The sequence below is a fragment of the Helianthus annuus genome, chromosome 5 (genome assembly GCF_002127325.2).
Source record: "Helianthus annuus cultivar XRQ/B chromosome 5, HanXRQr2.0-SUNRISE, whole genome shotgun sequence".
Lineage (NCBI taxonomy): Eukaryota > Viridiplantae > Streptophyta > Magnoliopsida > Asterales > Asteraceae > Helianthus > Helianthus annuus.
Genome location: NC_035437.2, coordinates 20,176,139 through 20,197,146, shown reverse-complemented (window position 1 = coordinate 20,197,146; position 21,008 = coordinate 20,176,139).

Here is a 21,008-nt window from a genome sequence, read left to right as displayed (position 1 = left end):
TGTAGGAAGTTCCAGTGGTGCCGATTTCTCTGAGCATGATGAAGCAGCCATGCGCTTTGCAGCCAACAAAATGAAAGCTATTGAAGAAAGCGATGATGATGATACGGCTGTTGATGTAGCGAAGTTGCAGCGAAGAGTGATTGTGTTGGAACAAGATGTTACCCTGAAAGAAGCTCAGATCTCATCTTTGCAAGCTAAAAAATTAAGCAAAGATATGAGGATCGAGAAACTACAAAGCGATGCGGGTATGCTGATATCTGTTGAAAGTTAAGCTGAAGAAGAAGTTCAAGAATCGTGTGTTTGTTGATCCAGCTCTGTTGCCTGGTGGTCCTCCTGACGGATTCAACAACTAATCGAGTAAACCTAGGGGGAGATTGTTAGGCCCTATAGGTTTATGGATTAGTAGGAGTTATTACTAAATGGACCAAGGCTTCTAGAAGGTGGGGTATTAGAGTGGGCTTAGGGAATATGGGCCTAGGGTTTTGGGGGAAACCCCTTACTATAAATAGTTAATGGAAATTAGGAGTTATGGTTGGTTGATTAGTTTTTGAATCTTGTATTAGACAAATCATTTTGTATGCAAGATTAAGCTTTCAATTCAACAATCTTTCATCATCTTGTTCTTGATTTCTTGAAGATCATCAAGCTTGGATTCCGCCCATCCTTGTTGATCGTTTGATATCGTTGTTTGATCCGTATTTTCGGGACTTACATACATTGACTTAGTTATTGTTTTCTATGTTTTACGTTTAGAGTGTGTGGTTCAACGTTGTTTCGTCTACTTTCGTTCGGTTTTATTTTTACATTTCTTTAATACGAGTTTTTCTGGTGTTGACGATCGATGGCTACTTGCCAGTTGACATGGGGCTTAAAACTATATTTGTATTCAATTTCAAATATACGCCTACAACGTGGTTTTTATCCATATTTTCTTATAAATTTTATTTAAAACAACACCTTACTAATTACCCGTCACATAACACCCTTCTGATAACACGTTGATTCGTACATCTACTAGTTTAATTGCATATGGTTTCAAATGTAACTAGGTTTTTTCCACCGTGTATTGTGGTGGGGATTCAAACTCGAATTATAAACCTACAATTTTATTCAAACAACTTAAGATTATTATTGGTAATGATATGACTTTTATGATCACATTGACACGTCAATTGCTTTTAGAAGATAAAAAAAATGAACAAAAAGTGTTATGAAATGAGCATGGACAGTATGATTCATTTCTCGTAGTCTTTGTAATAAAAACTCATTTGGATTATTTTGGTCTTTTGGGTAATCTTAGAAATGAAAAACTCATTTGGATTATTTTGGTCTTTTGGGTAATCTTAGAAATGAAACAAGTCATAATGGGCATAAGAAATAAATAAGGATGGATAAGATGGGTTTTAAAATTTTCATTTAAATATTATTTGTGGATTCAAAACTAAAAGTTTATATTATAAAATAAATATATAGTTAACTAAATATTATATCAAAAGTCAAGCGAAATTTCTATTGTTAATTTTAAAATTTTATTTTTTAATTTTTTTAATTTTTTGATTTTTTTTAGATTTTAAATTTCTTTGATTTTTTTAGAAAAAAAATTAATTTTTAAAGTTTTTAATTTTTATTTTTAAATTTTTAAACTTTTTTATTTACTTATTTTATTTTTAAAATTTTTATTTTTTATTTTTTTTTATTTTTTTTAATTCTTGATTTTTTTTCAATTTTATTAATTTTTAGCCTATCATGATCAAAACCGATATTGACTCAAACTCATTCTAACTTTTTTCTTAATAAACTCATCTTAACTCAAACTCATCCTAACCTTTTTCTAAATAAACTCATCCTAACCCAAACCCATAACCCAAACCTGCCCAACCCACCACTTTTGCCACCCCTAATTTCCCAGCCTACATGATCGTCTAGTGTTTGATACATGTTTTAGCTACAAATTAAGGTTTAAATGTATAAAACGTAATAACCTTTATACTTGGTCAGCTCTTTTAATCAGTCCACAACATATAAGAATCATTCGTTGTCATGAATAATAACTAGGTTTTTTCCACCGTGTATTGTGGTGGGGATTCAAACTCGAATTATAAACCTACAATTTTATTCAAACAACTTAAGATAATTATTGGTAATGGTATGACTTTTATGATCACATTGACAAGTCAATTGCTTTTAGAAGATAAAAAATGGACAAAAAGTGTTATGAAATGAGCATGGACAGTATGATTCATTTCTCGTAGTCTTGGTAATAAAAACTCATTTGGATTATTTTGGTCTTTTGGGTAATCTTAGAAATGAAACAAGTCATAATGGGCATAAGAAATAAATAAGGATGGATCAAGATGGGTTTTAAAAGTTTCATTTAACTATTATTTGTGGATTCAAAACTAAAAGTTTATATTATAAAATAAATATATAGTTAACTAAATCTTATATCAAAAGTCAAGCGAAATTTCTATTGTTAATTTTAAAATTTAATTTTTTAATTTTTTAAATTTTTTGATTTTTTTAGATTTTAAATTTCTTTGATTTTTTTAGAAAAAAAATTAATTTTTAAAAGTTTTTAATTTTTAATTTTTAAATTTTTAAATTTTTAAATTTTTTTATTTACTTATTTTATTTTTAAAATTTTTATTTTTTTAATTTTTTTTAGTTCTTGATTTTTTTTCAATTTTATTAATTTTTAGCCTATCATGATCAAAACCAATATTGACTCAAACTCATTCTAATTTTTTTCTTAATAAACTCATCTTAACTCAAACTCATCCTAATCAATACTCATCCTAACCTTTTTCTAAATAAACTCATCCTAACCCAAACCCATAACCCAAACCTTCCCAACCCACCACTTTTGGCACCCCTAATTTCCAAGCCTACATGATCGTCTAGTGTTTGATACATGTTTTAGCTACAAATTAAGGTTTAAATGTATAAAACGTAATAACCTTTATACTTGGTCAGCTCTTTTAATCAGTCCACAACATATAAGAATCATTCGTTGTCATGAGTAACAAAGATCACCGATTCTTAGCCATCCATCCGAGTCAACCCATTGAATCTATAACTTTTTATCATCAAGATATATACCTTGGTCGCTAAAATGAAAAAGGTTCAGGTCAAACACTTTTGTTTGGGTGATCTAGAAGAAAACGGCAACAAAGACATACCAGAAGAACTTGCTACAATGTTACATAACTGATTAACGTTATGGTGTGTGGTAGGAATGCAATAACAAAACAACCAAAGATAAGGCTGAAAGGATATGATTTTCCTAGAATTGAAGTATGGACCATTTGATCTAGAACTAAAAATAATCCATAATGTTGATCAGAAATCTGTATGTATGTAATTATAGAAAACATGATAGAAGTGTGTACTTGGTAAGCTAACAACCGCGGTAGAGGGGGAAGTAAACGACATGGTTGTCAGATTGGTCGAGTTCCCCTTTAGGGTGTATGTTAATGATGGGAATTAGGAGTTCTAGAGATGATGAACTCGTGAGTTTTTGGAGTGAGAGGGACGGTTTCTTGATGTTATGTGTTGCGTGTAACCTTTTAATCTCCTTAATAATCTCCTTAAATACATCTAAGGGGAAATCCTTTATAACTTAATAAGAAAAATATGATCTATCAACAATTACCAGGGCCGGCCCTGAGAATTCGTGTACCCTGTTTGAGCTCGAAAAAACGTGCCTTTAGGCCTTAACGAAATTGGGTATTGGACTCACTAAACCTAATGCCAATGGGCTAATAACTAATCTAAACTTAACAATAGTTTTGTAAGTGGGTCTATGTTGGTGTTTGTATAGGTATACCCTATTAATTTATTTGTTTACATATACCTATTGATTTTTTTTAATATAATGTACCCTTTGAAATATCGGGCCCTGGCCGGTGGTCCTCCCCGTCCACCCTCAGGGCCGGCCATGACAATTACCAACTAATATTATAATAAGGTATAATTTAATATCTTGATCCAATATTATATAAATGATTAGCCATATATTAAATATAATAAATTATATTTAATCTAGGCTATGACAAACTGCAAAATTATCTAGTAATTCCCTATAACTTAATCACTGTTTAAGAATATAATTACGTGCATTAGACTTAATTGTGATATGAATGAATCTCATAGGGCTAGCAATATCAGGAAATGCATTACATTTGTATATCACATGATTTTGTTCGCCGCGTCACGAAACGATACAAACATTTACAAAGACCGTTGGTAGATTGTCCGGCTAAACTAGTCGTGTCAGCACGGCTCCGGTACTCACCTAAACGAAAAGTATAGGACTTAGAATTAGGTCCAACGTTCAACTTATACCAAACCCCAAGTGGGAAAATAAGTATACTTGATAAAGCTTTCCGTAAGATATACAAACGTTTAATTTGTCCAATGCAAGCCGCTAAACTTGCAAAATTCAGTAAACCGACAACAATTTAGTAATTGTTGGGAACATATACAACAAATGGATGATACCAAGGCATTCAATATGCCATAAATCATCCTACATCACTTCACAATTGATTATTTATCGAACCGCAAGCGCATTATATAACCGTTTATTATCCTACAAACACCAAATCATAAACTAGTAGGCTAGTATAATTCATGGAATATCATAAGTTAGCTAAATTAACATCAACTACATAATACTTGTCATTTAAACACTTAACATTTTCAAAACCCATCAAGAACCCCCCCACCCCCCAATGCTCCGAAAACCGTGCACCACATGTGCCCCCATTCCCCATCTCTTGCATTCTTGATCAAGACCCCCCCCTCCTACTCATTTCAATATTCCGTTTCCAACAGGATTTCAGCAATGGTGAACATTGGCTACATTTTTGTTTCATAACATTGTGTTGATGATTTTAGTGTCATTGTTTTAATTAGAATTCAAAAGTGACATCAAAGGTATTTTAGTTCCAATACGCAGTGTTCGTACTAAAGCTAAAAGTTGTGGGGGTCATGGTTGGGATATGATTCACCGCGTAGGAATATGAATGGAAGGCTACACCACCCCCTTGCATGATCCACTATGGTTTGCATGGATTAAACCATGGCAACCATGGTCCTCATTTCCATTTTTTCAAAAAATCATTTTCTTTTTCTTTAAACAAAGATAAATTAAAATAAATAAGAGGATAATGCTTTGGGTCATGACCACACCCTTAGGGTATTAATTTTGGATGGTGGATCAGAGGTGAGTGACATGGCACTGACGTAGAGAATCATGACCACATCCTATAGCCTAAGAGGCTCATAGAAAGACTTAGGGGCTGTTTGATAGCCTCTTAATGACCATTCAGATGATACCTCTTAATGGTTTAAAACATCTGAATGAATAAGAGGTAACCTCAAGTCTGAATGGTTAAGAGGTAACCTCTGAATGGTAAATCATCACATGTCACATTCTTCTACCTTCTCATTGGTAAAATTCTAAATGTTCCATTAAGAGATAGCCTCTTAATGATCATTCAGAGTCTACCAAACAACCCCTTAAATGGTTAGTTTATGATGACATAAGTAGGCTGTAGGTTTGCTATTTAAACCTATATAAAGAAGCAAGTTTTTGGTGCATCAACACTTGTACTTTGTGCCTTGGGGGTTTTTCAAAAAAAAAAAAACTCCAATTCCCCTTTACACGTCCCTCCTCCCTTACTGTTCTCACTCACAACCCCACAAGAAGCAATCTCTCTCTCTCTTGCAAGAAAGTAACACCGAAGATGATGGCAAGGTCTTCGGTGAAAGAAGAGAACAGATTTGACAAACTAGGGATCCAGGTGACCATTGATGTGCGTGTAGTGTAATATATTTTTGGTATATATTTTTAAACCCTTTTTACACTTTTTAGCCAAGTTTTAAATTTATAAAACACGATATTTACTAACACTAAACACACATATGGGCAAGTGCACCCATCGTGGACGTAGTATAGTGTTGGTAAGATACCGAGGTCGTCCAAGGACACAAGAGCTTTTAGTACCTGTTTATCCTCAACGTCTAATCAAAATAAAAATGTTAGAATTAAACTAAGAAAATAAAACTAACTAAATGTTGAAAAATAAAATAAAAATAAAAAACAGATAGACAAGATAAATCACTTGGATCCGACTCCTGTATTAGTATAACCTTTGATTATTTTCGCACTTTTGCACTTGTTTAAGAGATTATCTTAGTTATTGTAGTAGGCCCCTCTTTTGAAGGCGACGTTACCCTCAACCCAGTAGTTTGAGTCAGCAAGGATACAATCCTAAAGGGTCGGATTATTGAAAGATAATGAATTAAGTTATTAATGCAAATTATGGTAGGCCCCTCTTTTGGAGGTGACGTTACCCTCGACTAAGTAGTCTGAGTCAGCAAGGATACAGTCCTAAATAGCCGGGTTATAGAATTAATAGTAGTTAACTTATGAGGGGATCAAAGAGTTTGGACCCCCGCCATCCAATACCTTTGGCTATTGAAGGAGGTCCTACTAAATTTGACCCAGGTCCCTTGCAGGACCTCTTAACGCTGAACAAGGGCAAGATCCTTACCAAACCGTTCCCTTAACCCCCGACCAGGTAGCCAACATACCTCCATATAGACCGTGGAGATATGAATGGTGAAAATCTTTTATTTTATATAAACAGTAAAATAATGCCAAGACACCACGGACAAACGATAAGGAAAAGTCACCTTCAACATAAGCAACTAGTTATTAAAGTCATTAATACAAAACCAAATAAAAAGTGCAAAAGATTAAAAATAAAAAGTATTATACTAAACACTTGTCTTCACCAAGTGATGTAAGAGACTTAGGCAAACATGGCCTTGATTGTCAAGAACTCTTACGATCAATCTTGGATCCCGAGACGACTCACACACTCTACGATGGACAATGGATGATGGTGGTGGATGATGGTGTTGTGATGGTGGTGGGTGGTGGATGAAGTGTGAGAGAGGTGGTGTGCCAAGGGGTGAGTTGCAATGAAGCCAAGCACTCCTATTTATAGGCTGAACAGAGGGCTAGGCACGGCCCCGTGCCCGTCTGACACTATCTCTCCTCATTAATTGTAATTCGCAATTACAATTAATGCGCCTGCAGTACTTTGGGCATGCCCCCGTGTTCACTGGGCACGCCCCCGTCGTGAGCAATAGAAGCTTCTACAGGTTTGTCTTTTCTGCTGCTTCTTGGGCACGGCCCCATGCTCGCTGAGCACGGGGCGTGTTCAGTCTTCTGCCTTCTCTGTTTTGCTTGGGAGGATGCTGTCGAGGGTTCGGGCAATCCACTTTTGTTCCTTTTCTTGTATTTATGTTAGATTTAGCTGCCTTTTTGCTTCTTTTGTTAATTAGAGCTCATTTAATCCTGAAAATACAAAAGGAAGACAAAAACACACTTTTTCCAACATTAGTACTTAAAAAGGGTTAGTTTTATGTCTTATTTGATGTAATTTATATGTTGCATTTTACACACATCAAATACCCCCACACTTGAACTTTTGCTTGTCCTCAAGCAAAACTCCTTAATATGTGGCTCACACTCCCAAATGGAATGGGTAGAAGAGAAGGTTTTGGCTTGTCATAGAGTGTCGGGATTTTCCAAGATTGTTTAGGTTTTATTTTTTTCTTATTTTCAATCCTATTCGTCATGATTTATTAAAAACTATTCATAAGATAAATTATTTATTAAGGCATAACATACCTTTCTAAAATTCCATTTATATACAAGTTCACATACCTCACGGGAGAAATCACTCACACTCGGCCGAAGGTGTATTTTTAGTGAATCACTCGAGAGCGGCATGGGACTTATTCCTACCATAAGCTTGCCAAGCAATCAATCCTCCTCCTTTTTAACTCTATGCCTTTGTAAATATCAAGAGGACTTTTTGGGTGAAGGGTTAGGCTTGGGCTAAAGGTGGGTAGTTGGGTTAGTGGTTAGTACAAAAGGGTGAAAGTCGTAAAAAGCGTCGGTTTTCGTAAAATATTTTGTTTTTGTGACTTTTTATTTTAAATGAAGTATTTATCCAAACAAGCTTTTGTTTGAGGAACTTTATTTGCTTATTTCTAACTTCATTGTAATATATATATATATATTCAGTCACACGAAAACTGAGCTTGTAAAATAAAAAGGGTTTTTGGTGGGTAAAAAGGGTTTTTGGGTTAAGAAATGAAAAGGTTTAGGCTCAAAGGGGCTAACTAGGGGGAGTTTCTGGGTGGGTGAAAAGAAAAATAAAAATAATGGTGTTGAAAGAAAAAGGGTTAGTCCTAATGCCCCCATCATTTACTTACTTGGGTTTAAGTTGGTAAGGACTGGGAATGAATTGTCGTGGCAAGTTCTAGAGTCGTAAGAACCAAGCGGCTATTCACACAAGAAACGAAAAATGAGCATTTAACGTAAAGATGTATATTTGTATGCTCTATAAAGGCTCAAAACTCACTTTTGTGGGAATGGGTTTTTTTTTATGTGATCGAGTATATATAATCGAATTTTAACTAAGCTTGTCATGCCGTTTCATAATTTTCTTATGTTGGTTCTTTTTATCACGACTCTATCGGTTGTAAACTTATAAAAATATAACCTTGTTAGTCTTAGAATTCCCAACTTAAACTTAGACAAGATAAAAAAAATTTTTTGAAAAAATTTGGGGTGATTAGCGGTTCCAATAGAGTTTTGTGTAAAGCTTGTTATTAGGACTTGCAAAATTCAAGGTTTTAGCATCCCCCCACACTTAAATTACACATTGTCCTCAATGTGTCCAAAAAATAAAATTTTAGGTTGATTGAATGTGTAACATTGTGTTTAAAAGCAAAAATTTATGTTACTGGCAGTCTGGACACGGCCCCGTGGGGACCGGACACGGCCCCGTGTTCAGGTGCTAGTAACAATAATTAAAGAAAAGAAACAGAAGCCTGGACACAGGGGCGTGTTCGGTGAACACGGCCCGTGTCCAGTTACCTGAACTGGGCATTTGTCTGCAGGGTGTTCAGCACGGGGCCGTGTTGGATGGGCACGGCCCGTGCTGAACTTACTGTAACGGAGAAATTGTTGTCGGGTGCCTTGTTTTCGTGCATGGGTTTATGTTTCTCGTTTCCCTTGTCATCCTTGACCACCATGAGTGTGTTTTATTCCTTACGACACCATCAAACCTTAAAATCATCATTCCATTAAAACCATAGAGAATTACATAGTCCTAAAATACTAGTAGTTAAGTAAACATAAGAAGTTTTAACCCAAGGAGCCTCTAGCCTACAAGTTATTTTAATTAGCAAAATTTCCGAGAAGATAGTAGTCTCGGTTGAATGTGGCTTCATAGAACTCCTTCTTTCGGTTATGGGTTCCTCATATGTCGGCGAGCCATTCCTCTATCTCCCTTGGGAGGAGAAAGGAGGGCTCATTGGCATTGGTTTGAGGAGGTGTGACTTCCACCGGGACCTCTTGTGGATCTTCAAGGGGAGGTTCTGCTGGAATATCATCCCATCCGGTAGGGTTATTGACTCCGAACGCTAGGTTCCAATCCTCTTGAGGGAAGATGGGTTCCATGGGAGGAGTCACAAGAATATTTAACCTCTGGTGCAAGAGGTTAATTTCTTGAAAACTATTTTCCAGCCCTACCGTAAGATAATTTATACGGTCTATTAGGACCTCCTCTACCGAAGTCATTTCATCGATTGCTTCCCGTAGTGCCATGACGTAGCGTTCAAGGGTAGCTTCAATGGAAGGCCTTCTTCCACTTCTACTGTTTCTTGAATGCACGGACGATGTTTCACTGTTTTCACTTGACATTCTGTGAAAATAAACCGAAAACAGCTTATTTACTGAAACAGTATCTTGGACACGGCCCCGTGCTCAATGAGCACGACCCCGTATTCACCTTTCTGCAGAATTATGAAACAAGGAATCTTGAAGTTTTAAGTTATTTTCTCTAACTTGTGAAGCCTTTTTGAGTAATAGTAACTTAAAACAATGTTATACAACTTGTTTTTAACAAGATTCCTTGAACAAAACCCAATATTTCTTGCCATAAAGCTTGAATTCTCAAACTTTAATGGAGGTTTTTGGAGAAAGATGAAGAAGAGGAAATGGATAAAAGAGGAAAGGACAAGAAGGTTGTTGGAAACTTCTTTTAGAACATACCTAGAATAGTTGAGAGAAGATTCCTTCAAATCTCTGTCCCTAGATGGTCCAAATGTGCAGAATTCTTGGCTTCATTTATAGAAAACGACAGCGTGCTGGACACGGCCTCGTGCCGGCTGGACACGGCCCCGTGTGCAGACAGAATCCTGACACAGTTTGTCTGTATTCTGACGTAAAAGTCAGAAGGGAATCTTTTGGTGGACACGGGGCGTGTTGGCCGGACACGGCCCCGTGTCGAGGGGCTGATTATGAAGTTCGTCTATTTCTAAGGAGTCTATTCGGATCGGGCGGTTCCTTACTGGATGGAACAACCCCAAAGTGCCTAAGATACCTTAATTGTCCTAGACTAAGGCGAGAAGGCAAGAGGTTGTCGGTGAGGGTAATTCCTATTTTTATTTTAGGTGGACAAGTCCAACCCTTTCCCGGGCTCTCGTTAAAGAAGGTATATGCCGAATCGCTCAGGTCTATGTATGCACCGAACGAAGTCGATGGGGAGTCCTTCACGGCACAATCGGCACAGGGACGACTATCGTCCAAGTCTTCGCTAGAACTGAAGGTATTTTTGGGAGCAACGAGGTTGTTGGAATGCGACCTCAACATTTCTTCATGGTCGTCGTCTTGGGATTGATTACTGAAGTCCTTCCTAAGCTCCTTTAACCAATTTAAAATTAGATTTTCTAGTTGAAATAACTCGTCAAGGAGCATTTCTCCCAGAATATCCGGCTGGGCGCATTCGAGGGAGAAATAGTGATGTTAGGATCTGAGGCTCTCATGATTGAGTTTGTTTGTATAAATTGAACAGTAAGAACATATGAAATGATGTAAAGTGCAGCGGAAATGGATACAAACTTTGTAAACACAATTTCAGAAAGGAGAATAGTATGCTAAACACTTGAAACACTTGTTTTACTTTGAGTCGAATGATTTCAATCAAAATCAAAAGATTACAAGTATGCTTACAACACTAAGCTCCCCCTCAGCCTAATAACCCAAGGTTGATTGCTCAAGATGAAAGGATTGAATTGAGGAGTAGAACTCACTCAAGACCATCAAATGTAACAGTACAGAGTACTGCTCCATTTATAGGCAAATCAAACCACTGAGGTATCTCAGCTGACATCACCATGAAAGTGACATCTAACCTCCTAACAAACTCTAACCTCTGATCTATACAAATACTGCTTGTGTTAAACTACTGCTAATACATTCTATTACAAACAGACTTTAGAACAACTGCTGCAACCTTCTACTGCTGTGAACCCAGCAGCACTTATCCGGATCAGCAGTGCTTGACTCAAGGCAATAGATTGAATCAGCAGGACTTGAGTCTTCATCAGATCTTTAATTGAGCAGCAGTTATTGGTCAGCAGTTAGTAAGATCAGCAGATAGGAGGTCATCAGTTGTTGTAATCACTTTCAAGGGGGGAGATATGTATATCAGCATCTGCTTATTCTGAATCCACTGAGCTGATCCAGTTTTGGCTTTACATTATCTGTTCCTCTGATAGGGTTCAATCCCAACAATCTCCCCCTGGAACAGATAATGCCAAAACTCTTCATTATTGTGGATATTTTATTGCCTCATCAACAGTTCCCTTATTTGACCTTTAAATTGTAATTCAAAGTTCAGGGCATCTGTGTCTTCATCATCCCTGCTAAGTGGAAGATCAAGGAGATCCTGCAAATCTTCAAGACTCAGGCCAAGAGCTTGTTCCCTTGATATTATCTTCACTTCTCCACCAGACCTGAGCAAAGTCAATACGCGGGTCTGTTTGTCAGTTGCCCACTTTTGTATTTTTGAGCCTGGTGGGTTTCTTGGGAGATGCTTATTTGCAGAAGTATTTGGAGAGGCTGGCCGATTCATCACTGGCTGAGCAGTGGTAGCAGAATTTTCTTGTTCAAGTTCTTCTTTTAACGTTCTTAACACGCCTTCCTTTAAAACTATATTGCCCGAAAGAATATCTTGAACTGTCTCAACTCCTAATTGGCTTTGTCTCCTCCTTTTGTAAGAGGAAGTATCAGCTGGAGCAGTGGATCTCCTGATTTGCAGCTTTGATGGTCCTTTTGAAACCGCTGCTTCAGGGTAGTCAGGTTTTTGAGGGATTTTAGGATCTTTCTTCCTTAATTCTTCCAACCTATTGTAGGTTGACCTGACCAAATCTTCTTTCCATCTAGCTACTTGTCTTTTGGTGCCAAAATCAGCAACAACCAATTCTTCTTTCATTCTTTTTAGTTCCAACTGCTTGTCAGAAATATTTCTTTTGAATTTTGCCCAATCAGGAGGAGTGTGAGTGACTTTCCTTTTTATCATATCTTGTATTCTTTCTGCTTCAGCTTCAAGCTCAGGAACAGTCCACTCTTTATACATGTGTCTCTCTCCTTTGTATTTCTTGTAAAACATGATGCTTTCAATGTAGTCTTTCTTCAGAGTTTCAGCAGCTCTTTCAGAAATTTGTTGACTAATATTCTTTGCAAAACGTTCTAGGGAATTGACTTGTGTAAGCAGATATTGGTAGTATCTTGAAACTTCTTTGTCAGATTTCCCTTGTGAGTTTCTTTGTGAGATATCCTCTGCTTGTTTGGCCTTTATCTTCAAATATTCATCAATGTTTTTGGGCCATGGATATCCTTTGATTGAGGGCAAACTCCTTTTGGCAGGGTCATCCTCAGTATAGAAGGATTTTATCTCTTCTTTGACAGCTTCTAGTTCAAGAGGAAATTGAACACCTGCAGGAGGTAAAGGTTTGTGCATAGGAACAGAAGAAAGTGGAACTGGTTTTGGTATATTGACAAGAGCTAAAGGTTTTGAACATGTTTGGGGTGGTGAAGTGACATCATCTTTAGGAGTTAGCCTCCTCCTCTTTATTTGAGGAGGGACTGATGATGTTTTGGATGGAAAGGTGGTTGTAGTAGCAGTGGTTTGTGATAGACTAACAGCTGTTGAAACAACTGGTGTTCCAACCACTGTTGTCTTTACAGCAGATGTTTTAACAACTGCTGTCTTCTGCCTTTTGATAGGAGGTGATTGTGATTTTGGTGGTGATGGTGGTAAAGCAGTGGATGTAGTGTGTGTTGAGGTGGTGTGTGTTGGAGTGGGAGCAGTTGTTGAAACTACTGAAGTACCCACATCAGCAGATACAACAGGAGTTACAACAGCTGTTTTAGGTGGCGGTTTTTGAACAGACTTTGAACGCCTGACCGGAATGGATTGGGGTAGCCTTACTTTTCTAGTAGGCTTCTTCTTTTCATCAAAAAGATTTTCATCATCTCTTGACCCTGAAGTACCCTGATCCGGATAATCCAACTTGGCTTTCTTTTTGGCCTCTCTATCCCTTTTTACACAAGCAAGTGCTTCTGCAAGTGCATTTGTAGTCTCATCAATTTTCTTACTACCATCTGGCAAAGGTATCTGCTTGGTCATATTTGAATTTTCTGGTGCAAGGTACAGACCATCAGTTATTCCCTTTCTTCTCCACTCCTGAATTTTCTCCCCCTTTTTGGCATTATCTTCAGGGAGTTGATCAATGAAGAATACTGGTGGAGGAGCAGTGCCAGTGGTGTGCAGGATCTGAGTTTTGAGAGCCTTTAGATCAGCCTGAGTGTCTTTGAACCTAGACTCCATAGCATTTCTCAGCTGTTGAACATGTTTTTCATGTTGCTGATCTGCCAGTTGTGCCTGATGATGGAGATAAGGTTGAAAAAGATTCCAGAGCTCATTTGTAGCGGGTGCTTGTTGTAGAGCAGGTGCTTGAGGTGGAACAGCAGTTGATTGTACCTTTTGTACTTGTAGCAACTGTTGGAGCATATCTTTCAGCTCTGCAACAGAGTTATCAAGTTTTTCAACACGATCCGTCAATTTCTGGTACTTTAAATCATCACCCAATTTAATGGGATCATCTGATTTCCCACTAACAGTGGTTTTATCAGTGGCAGATGTAGGGAATTTATTCCAAACACTAACCACTGATGCCCCTTTTTCTTGGTACTGGGGTCTTCTTCCTTCAACACTTGACAACCTTTTGATGATGCCAGTTGGATATATAAATCCACTGGTGGTTGGCAGAGGTGCTATGTAAGGAATTGCCTCCAAGGAAGTCTTATTAATGAAACCACTGCCCAACTGTAAACCTGTAGGTTTAACAGTTGTAGTGGCTGTTTCACTTGGATTACCACAAAGAGTTACTTGTAACTCTATGGGTGTAACCTCCTCAGGTTTTGTTGGTGGGTTAGCAATGGATGATACAGCAGGCTCAGTCATTTGTTGAGGTATATTCTCATTGACATGTGATTGAGAAGGACTGGATAGTGCCTGGTTCAAGTCAATTGCATCCAACAGTAGTTGTGTTTTTGGTGGAATTGAGGATGTGATGGTGGGTTTAGAAGGCGGAATTGCTCCGGGCATTGAGCTGTGGATGATGGAGACAAGTGTATCCAGAGCATCATGATGTGGTGGCCCTTTGTGTACAACCTGTCCTTTTTGTGAAGAAGCAGGAGGAGTTATGGTTATGGGTTGAGATATTTGTACCAACTGCTGTGAGGAAGAAGCAGCAGTGGTTTTTAGTGACATTTGTGTTGTCACAGGCATTAACTCTGGTATCTCATCTGCCAGAGTTGCCTTTTTGATTGGTTTGGAGGGTGTTTGATTTTTCTTTTTGGATGGCCTTTTTGGTTTGGTAGGTGTGGGTTTCAAAACAGTTGTTCTGCTGCTTTGATCACCTAGAGCAGTAGGCTCAGCAGCAGATACCTGAGGAGCAGTGGTAGCTGCTAAAATCTGCTCAGGTACCCCTGCTTGTGTTTTGCAAGGTGCTAACATACGTGAAAATATTTCAGATGTTAGACAGTTTATTGCAGTTATTTCACCTTGGTTTATTAGAGACAAATCATCCTTACTGAATTTCTTTTGAAAATAATAGCTTAAAAACCTTGGAAACAGTAAAAATGATTTGCTTTCAACATTATTAACCAGATCTTTAAAGATTTCCCGAGAATAGTTATAATTTTTCTTGAAAAATCGCATATCCCAGATTTTGAATCTTTATAGGGATCTCATTGAAAGAAGTGGTTTTGTTTGAAACACATACTAGGAGGGTATGAAATAAAAATCTTGGTGCAGGAGGAAAATAACCTTTTTCTAAAGTTAATTTCGTCATCATTGTTCATACCCTCTCTCAATGAAGTCAATTTTTAACTCATTTTTAGGGAAAGAATCTTTACCTTGCAGATCATTGAGTTGAAAAACTTCAGATATTGATTGCGGTGTTATTTGGATTGCTTTCTTTTGCAGAGTTGAGTTAATGGCTATTACAACTTTTCCTTGTTTTTCAAGGGTTGCATTCTTCCAAAACTCCCTTTGGGTTGCCAAGTAGATGGGTGCGTCGGCGGTGAGCAAAGTTTTGTACTTTGAGTTTGCCATGATGGTGATAATGGAATCGAAAACATCTGTGGTTCCTGGTTTTGTGAGAAGACCCAGAAGATTGTGAGATTTTTTGAATGGAAGTTCAGTGGTAGTTGCCTTTTGAGAGGCTGTTTTCGATGATTTTGATGAGGGTTTTGCAGATGACTTCGATTTTGTCATTTTTGAAACGATTGATCGAAGAAATTTGGTGAGAGATGGAAAGAAAAACTGCTTTGAGAAGAGAATTTTTATGAATTCAATTCGACAGTAAAACCCTGTTTGGATGGTGAGTGGGGAGTTTTATAGGAGAGAGAGTGAATGCTGACGTGGCAGCCGTTACAAAAGGTCTGACTGCTATGTACTGCCCACGTGACAACCACTGGTGAAAATGAAGGATAGTACTTTTGGTAAAAGCAACTGATGAAAGCAGTGGAAAGGAGGCAGTGAATGATTTTTACTATCAGTGGATAGCATATCAGTGGATAAGACACTGCTTTTGAACAACGGTGGTTATCAAGGAATGAGAGAACAGAGGTTGCCTTTCAGCAAGGGGCAGACTTTTTGAAGTAGAGCAGACTTTTGAACAATCAGTGGTTATGGCAGACTTTTAAGGATTTTAATGAAATTTTCATTTTTAAGCTATTTTTAAGGTTATTTTTGATTTTTTTTTATTTTAAAAAAACATTTTTATGCTATTTACACATGGAACACAAGAAATCTTGCTTTAATCCATGTTTAGCACTCCAACCATAGGGATCAAGTTTTTAACAGTAGATGGATCCAATTTTTAAGTTTGTACATCTACCAGCTGATCTTTATGATGGACATGTTAAAGATGAAATCAAACCTTTTATAGCAATCCCTCACAAAGTGATGTCTGATAATGACTGATGGTGAATCAATGAGATATTGAACTTTTGATGATATATTTCAGCTACTTGACTGCCCTGCATAAAAACAATCTTTTGAGCAACTATACCAAAATTTAATAACATATTTTGAAGTTACAAACAGTTGGACTTTTCAGCAACAGCAGCAGCATCATAATACTCTTTAATCAGTGGTTTGAAATATCTGCTGCATGTGCACGGTCAACACCTTAATGTTTGTACTTGTTTTGATTTTGATAAAACTTGACAACCATGCTTCAACATATGCAATGTTCTTTGAGGACCCACTTTTTGCCAAAAAGATTCTCATCCTTTGGCTGTGGCACAAGATTTTCAAACTTGTTGTCACTGAACTGTTGAAGCTCCTCTTAAATGACAGCTACCCAACTTTCTGTCTTTCAGTGCTATAAGGCACATGACTTGTTGATGGAATGGTAGAAAGTCAAGAAGAAGACAAAGGTTTTGGGATAAACTTTTTATAAGAATCCCTTCCAATTGATGTTGTCAAGAGAATGGAAACATGAATGAATTTTAAGATGGCATTGGTGTCCAAAAGGTGAGGCTGCAGATGTGAGTCATCTGAGCTAACAACTGTTGGTGACTTTAATGATCCAACAGCTGTTTGAGATGAAGGTGGAGGGGTTTTAAAAGATGGATTTGGTCCACTGATAATTCGTATACATTATTTATTGATATCTATTAACAGTGATTTGGTGAAGTAGTGGTAGAGAATTAGAAAGCAATTTGATCAAACACTGTTTGTACATCAGTGGATGAGCTTTAACAGCTGTTTTGTACATCTGCTGCTCTGATGATGGAAATGATTTTAGTATCATGTCCAAGATCTGTTGATGATGAATGTGGGTCACCTGCAGAATCAAATTCTTGACAAACACATTTTATATGCTAATTTATCAGAATTAATTGTATCAACAGGGTTTACAGGGATTTTTAATGTAGAAAATTTTCTGGCCCTTGCATTCAGGTTTTACCACTTATCTATTTCAAGTTTTGAACACTTCTATAGATTTTGACAGTGGTTGAGTATCCCAGATGATCATCACATTTAGCTTTGATCACCCATTTTGTGTTTTAATATTCTTTTGAGAACTTAGAGTAAAACATGAGCAACCAGATGTTTGAAATTTGTTAACAATCAACTTTGATATGAGATGGAAACTTGAGTTTGAAATGATCCTAACTATTTAACCATCTCCTTTTGATTCATTATCAAATAATATATCACCCTATGCAAAAATAAAAGGATTCTATATCCCAACAGGTGATTGAACTTTTACTATAAAAAAAAACAAGTAAAAGTGCAAAGAATATCATTCTTAAGGAAAAATAAAGAATAATATAACCTGTTTTATTTGAAGAAAACTTTACAGAGAAAAAGAGTAAAAGTTTTCTGATAATAAAATCAATTAGATCTAGTGTGTCTCAAGAGTTAGAGTAACTTCGAATAAGGTCAAGATCATTTCGTTCTCAAGCTTAGGACAATGGTCAGTGGTTTGAACCAAAGTCTTGTAACCACTGTTTGGTACCATTTCCTTGTCAGTTGATTGTTACCATGAGGAGCCCATTCACCAAGGTTTTGAAAGTTCTTTGTGAACCTTATTACCATGTGAATAATTTCTGAGAAATTTGGCCTATTCCTCTTTATTGAAAAATATCTGGAGATACTTTTGTTACCTGAACTTCCCTGATTCAGTGATTGAGCATGGTTGATTTATGACATTATGTTTGACCAAAAATGCAGATCTATTTTTGGTTTTCCTTTTGTAGGATTAACCTGTGGACTCTTAAGTGTTTTTGGGTTTATTCTCTTTTCTTTTGAATTCAAAAGTTTTGAGATAAACACACTTTTGAGTTTTTGTAATTTTTCTTCTTTCCCTTTTTACCCTTTCCATAGAAGAGTATTGAAACTTTTACTGGAAGGTTTTCAAGGAAAGAATACTCAATCCAAAATCATTTTCAGCAATGTTTTGAGAGATTTGGACATTTTTGCACTTGCTTATGCCAAATTCCACATTACTCATGATCTGGATCTTTTGACTGCTGATTTTCTTAATGTATTCTTAACACAATTGATTTTGGTCCTTTTAGAAGACTCTCAACCTGTTTTTCAATACATAAGATTCAAATCACTAAAGTTTTGATTTCCCTCTTTTTATGTTAACGAAGACACTAGTGCTTTTATCCGCACATAGGCTTTTGTCAACCATGAGGTGAACACCTTAGCTGCAGTTATGATGAAAACAACACAAGCTTCATAATAACAATTGAAGTCAATTTTGAAAAAAAATAATCAGACCAAAGTCACCAGACGAGTTTCCAGATCTGAAACTATTGGTAATTTATGCATGACATCACTTGTTATGTGAAGTTTGTGTGTCTTATGACATCTTGGTTGTTTTACAGAGTTTTTGAGTAATCATTTTGAACATGATTTCTCATTACTCTGTTTTTCAACTGAAATACGACCAACCTTAGTATCAATGAATTGTGAGCTGAACTGTTATGTCAAATTGATTTGTTAGATCGAATTTGACTGTCCAAGCTCTGATACCAATTGTTAGGATCTGAGGCTCTCATGATTGAGTTTGTTTGTATAAATTGAACAGTAAGAACATATGAAATGATGTAAAGTGCAGCGGAAATGGATACAAACTTTGTAAACACAATTTCAGAAAGGAGAATAGTATGCTAAACACTTGAAACACTTGTTTTACTTTGAGTCGAATGATTTCAATCAAAATCAAAAGATTACAAGTATGCTTACAACACTAAGCTCCCCCTCAGCCTGATAACCCAAGGTTGATTGCACAAGATGAAAGGATTGAATTGAGGAGTAGAACTCACTCAAGACCATCAAATGTAACAGTACAGAGTACTGCTCCATTTATAGGCAAATCAAACCACTGAGGTATCTCAGCTGACATCACCATGAAAGTGACATCTAACCTCCTAACAAACTCTAACCTCTGATCTATACAAATACTGCTTGTGTTAAACTACTGCTAATACATTCTATTACAAACAGACTTTAGAACAACTGCTGCAACCTTCTACTGCTGTGAACCCAGCAGCACTTATCCGGATCAGCAGTGCTTGACTCAAGGCAATAGATTGAATCAGCAGGACTTGAGTCTTCATCAGATCTTTAATTGAGCAGCAGTTATTGGTCAGCAGTTAGTAAGATCAGCAGATAGGAGGTCATCAGTTGTTGTAATCACTTTCAAGGGGAGAGATATGTATATCAGCATCTGCTTATTCTGAATCCACTGAGCTGATCCAGTTTTGGCTTTACATTATCTGTTCCTCTGATAGGGTTCAATCCCAACAAGTGATTATTTTTACTTTCGCCCCTCTTAAAGTTATAGGGAGATGGTCGGTCTATATAGTGGGGCCTATAATTTAGAAAATAACATTTTAATTCTTTATGGTTGCCTCCACATAATTGACACAACGTACCATAAGAGTGCCGAAAGTAAAAAAGAATTACTATCACTCATGTTTGTGTCAGAAATTACCAACCGCCGGGATCTAACGGTTCTGTTTTCAGTAACTGAATCTTGGGCACGGGGGCGTGTTGAGTGAGCACGGCCCCGTGTTCAGCTTACTGTCTGACTTATAACAAGATTGCCAGTTCCAATGATTGAGCACGGGGGCGTGTTCAGCAGACACGGTCCGTGCTGAGCTCTGCAGAAGCTGAAAAACTAAGTAAATCCTAAAAAAATTAAAAAGAAAATAAAAAAAAATGATTAGGCCCTTGATTCCTAACTTTCTTAAAATCCTTGTGTCCCCGGCAACGGCGCCAAAAAAACTTGATGTGCGTGTAGTGTAATATATTTTTGGTATATATTTTTAAGCCCTTTTTACACTTTTTAGCCAAGTTTTAAATTTATAAAACACGATATTTACTAACACTAAACACACATATGGGCAAGTGCACCCATCGTGGACGTAGTATAGTGTTGGTAAGATACCGAGGTCGTCCAAGGACACAAGAGCTTTTAGTACCGGTTTATCCTCAACGTCTAATCAAAATAAAAATGTTAGAAAAAAGATTTTTAAACTAAGAAAATAAAACTAACTAAATGCTGAAAAATAAAATAAAAATAAAAAACAGATAGACAAGATGAATCACTTGGATCCGACTCGTGTATTAGTATAACCTTTGATTATTTTCGCACTTTTGCACTTGTTTAAGAGATTATCTTAGTTATTGTAGTAGGCCCCTCTTTTGAAGGCGACGTTACCCTCAACCCAGTAGTTTGAGTCAGCAAGGATACAATCCTAAAGGGTCGGATTATTGAAAGATAATGAATTAAGTTATTAATGTAAATTATGGTAGGCCCCTCTTTTGGAGGTGACGTTACCCTCGACTAAGTAGTCTGAGTCAGCAAGGATACAGTCCTAAATAGCCGGGTTATAGTATTAGTAGTAGTTAACTTATGAGGGGATCAAAGAGTTTGGACCCCCGCCATCCAATACCTTTGGGTATTGAAGGAGGTCCTACTAAATTTGACCCACGTCCCTTGCAGGACCTCTAAACGCTGAACAAGGGCAAGAT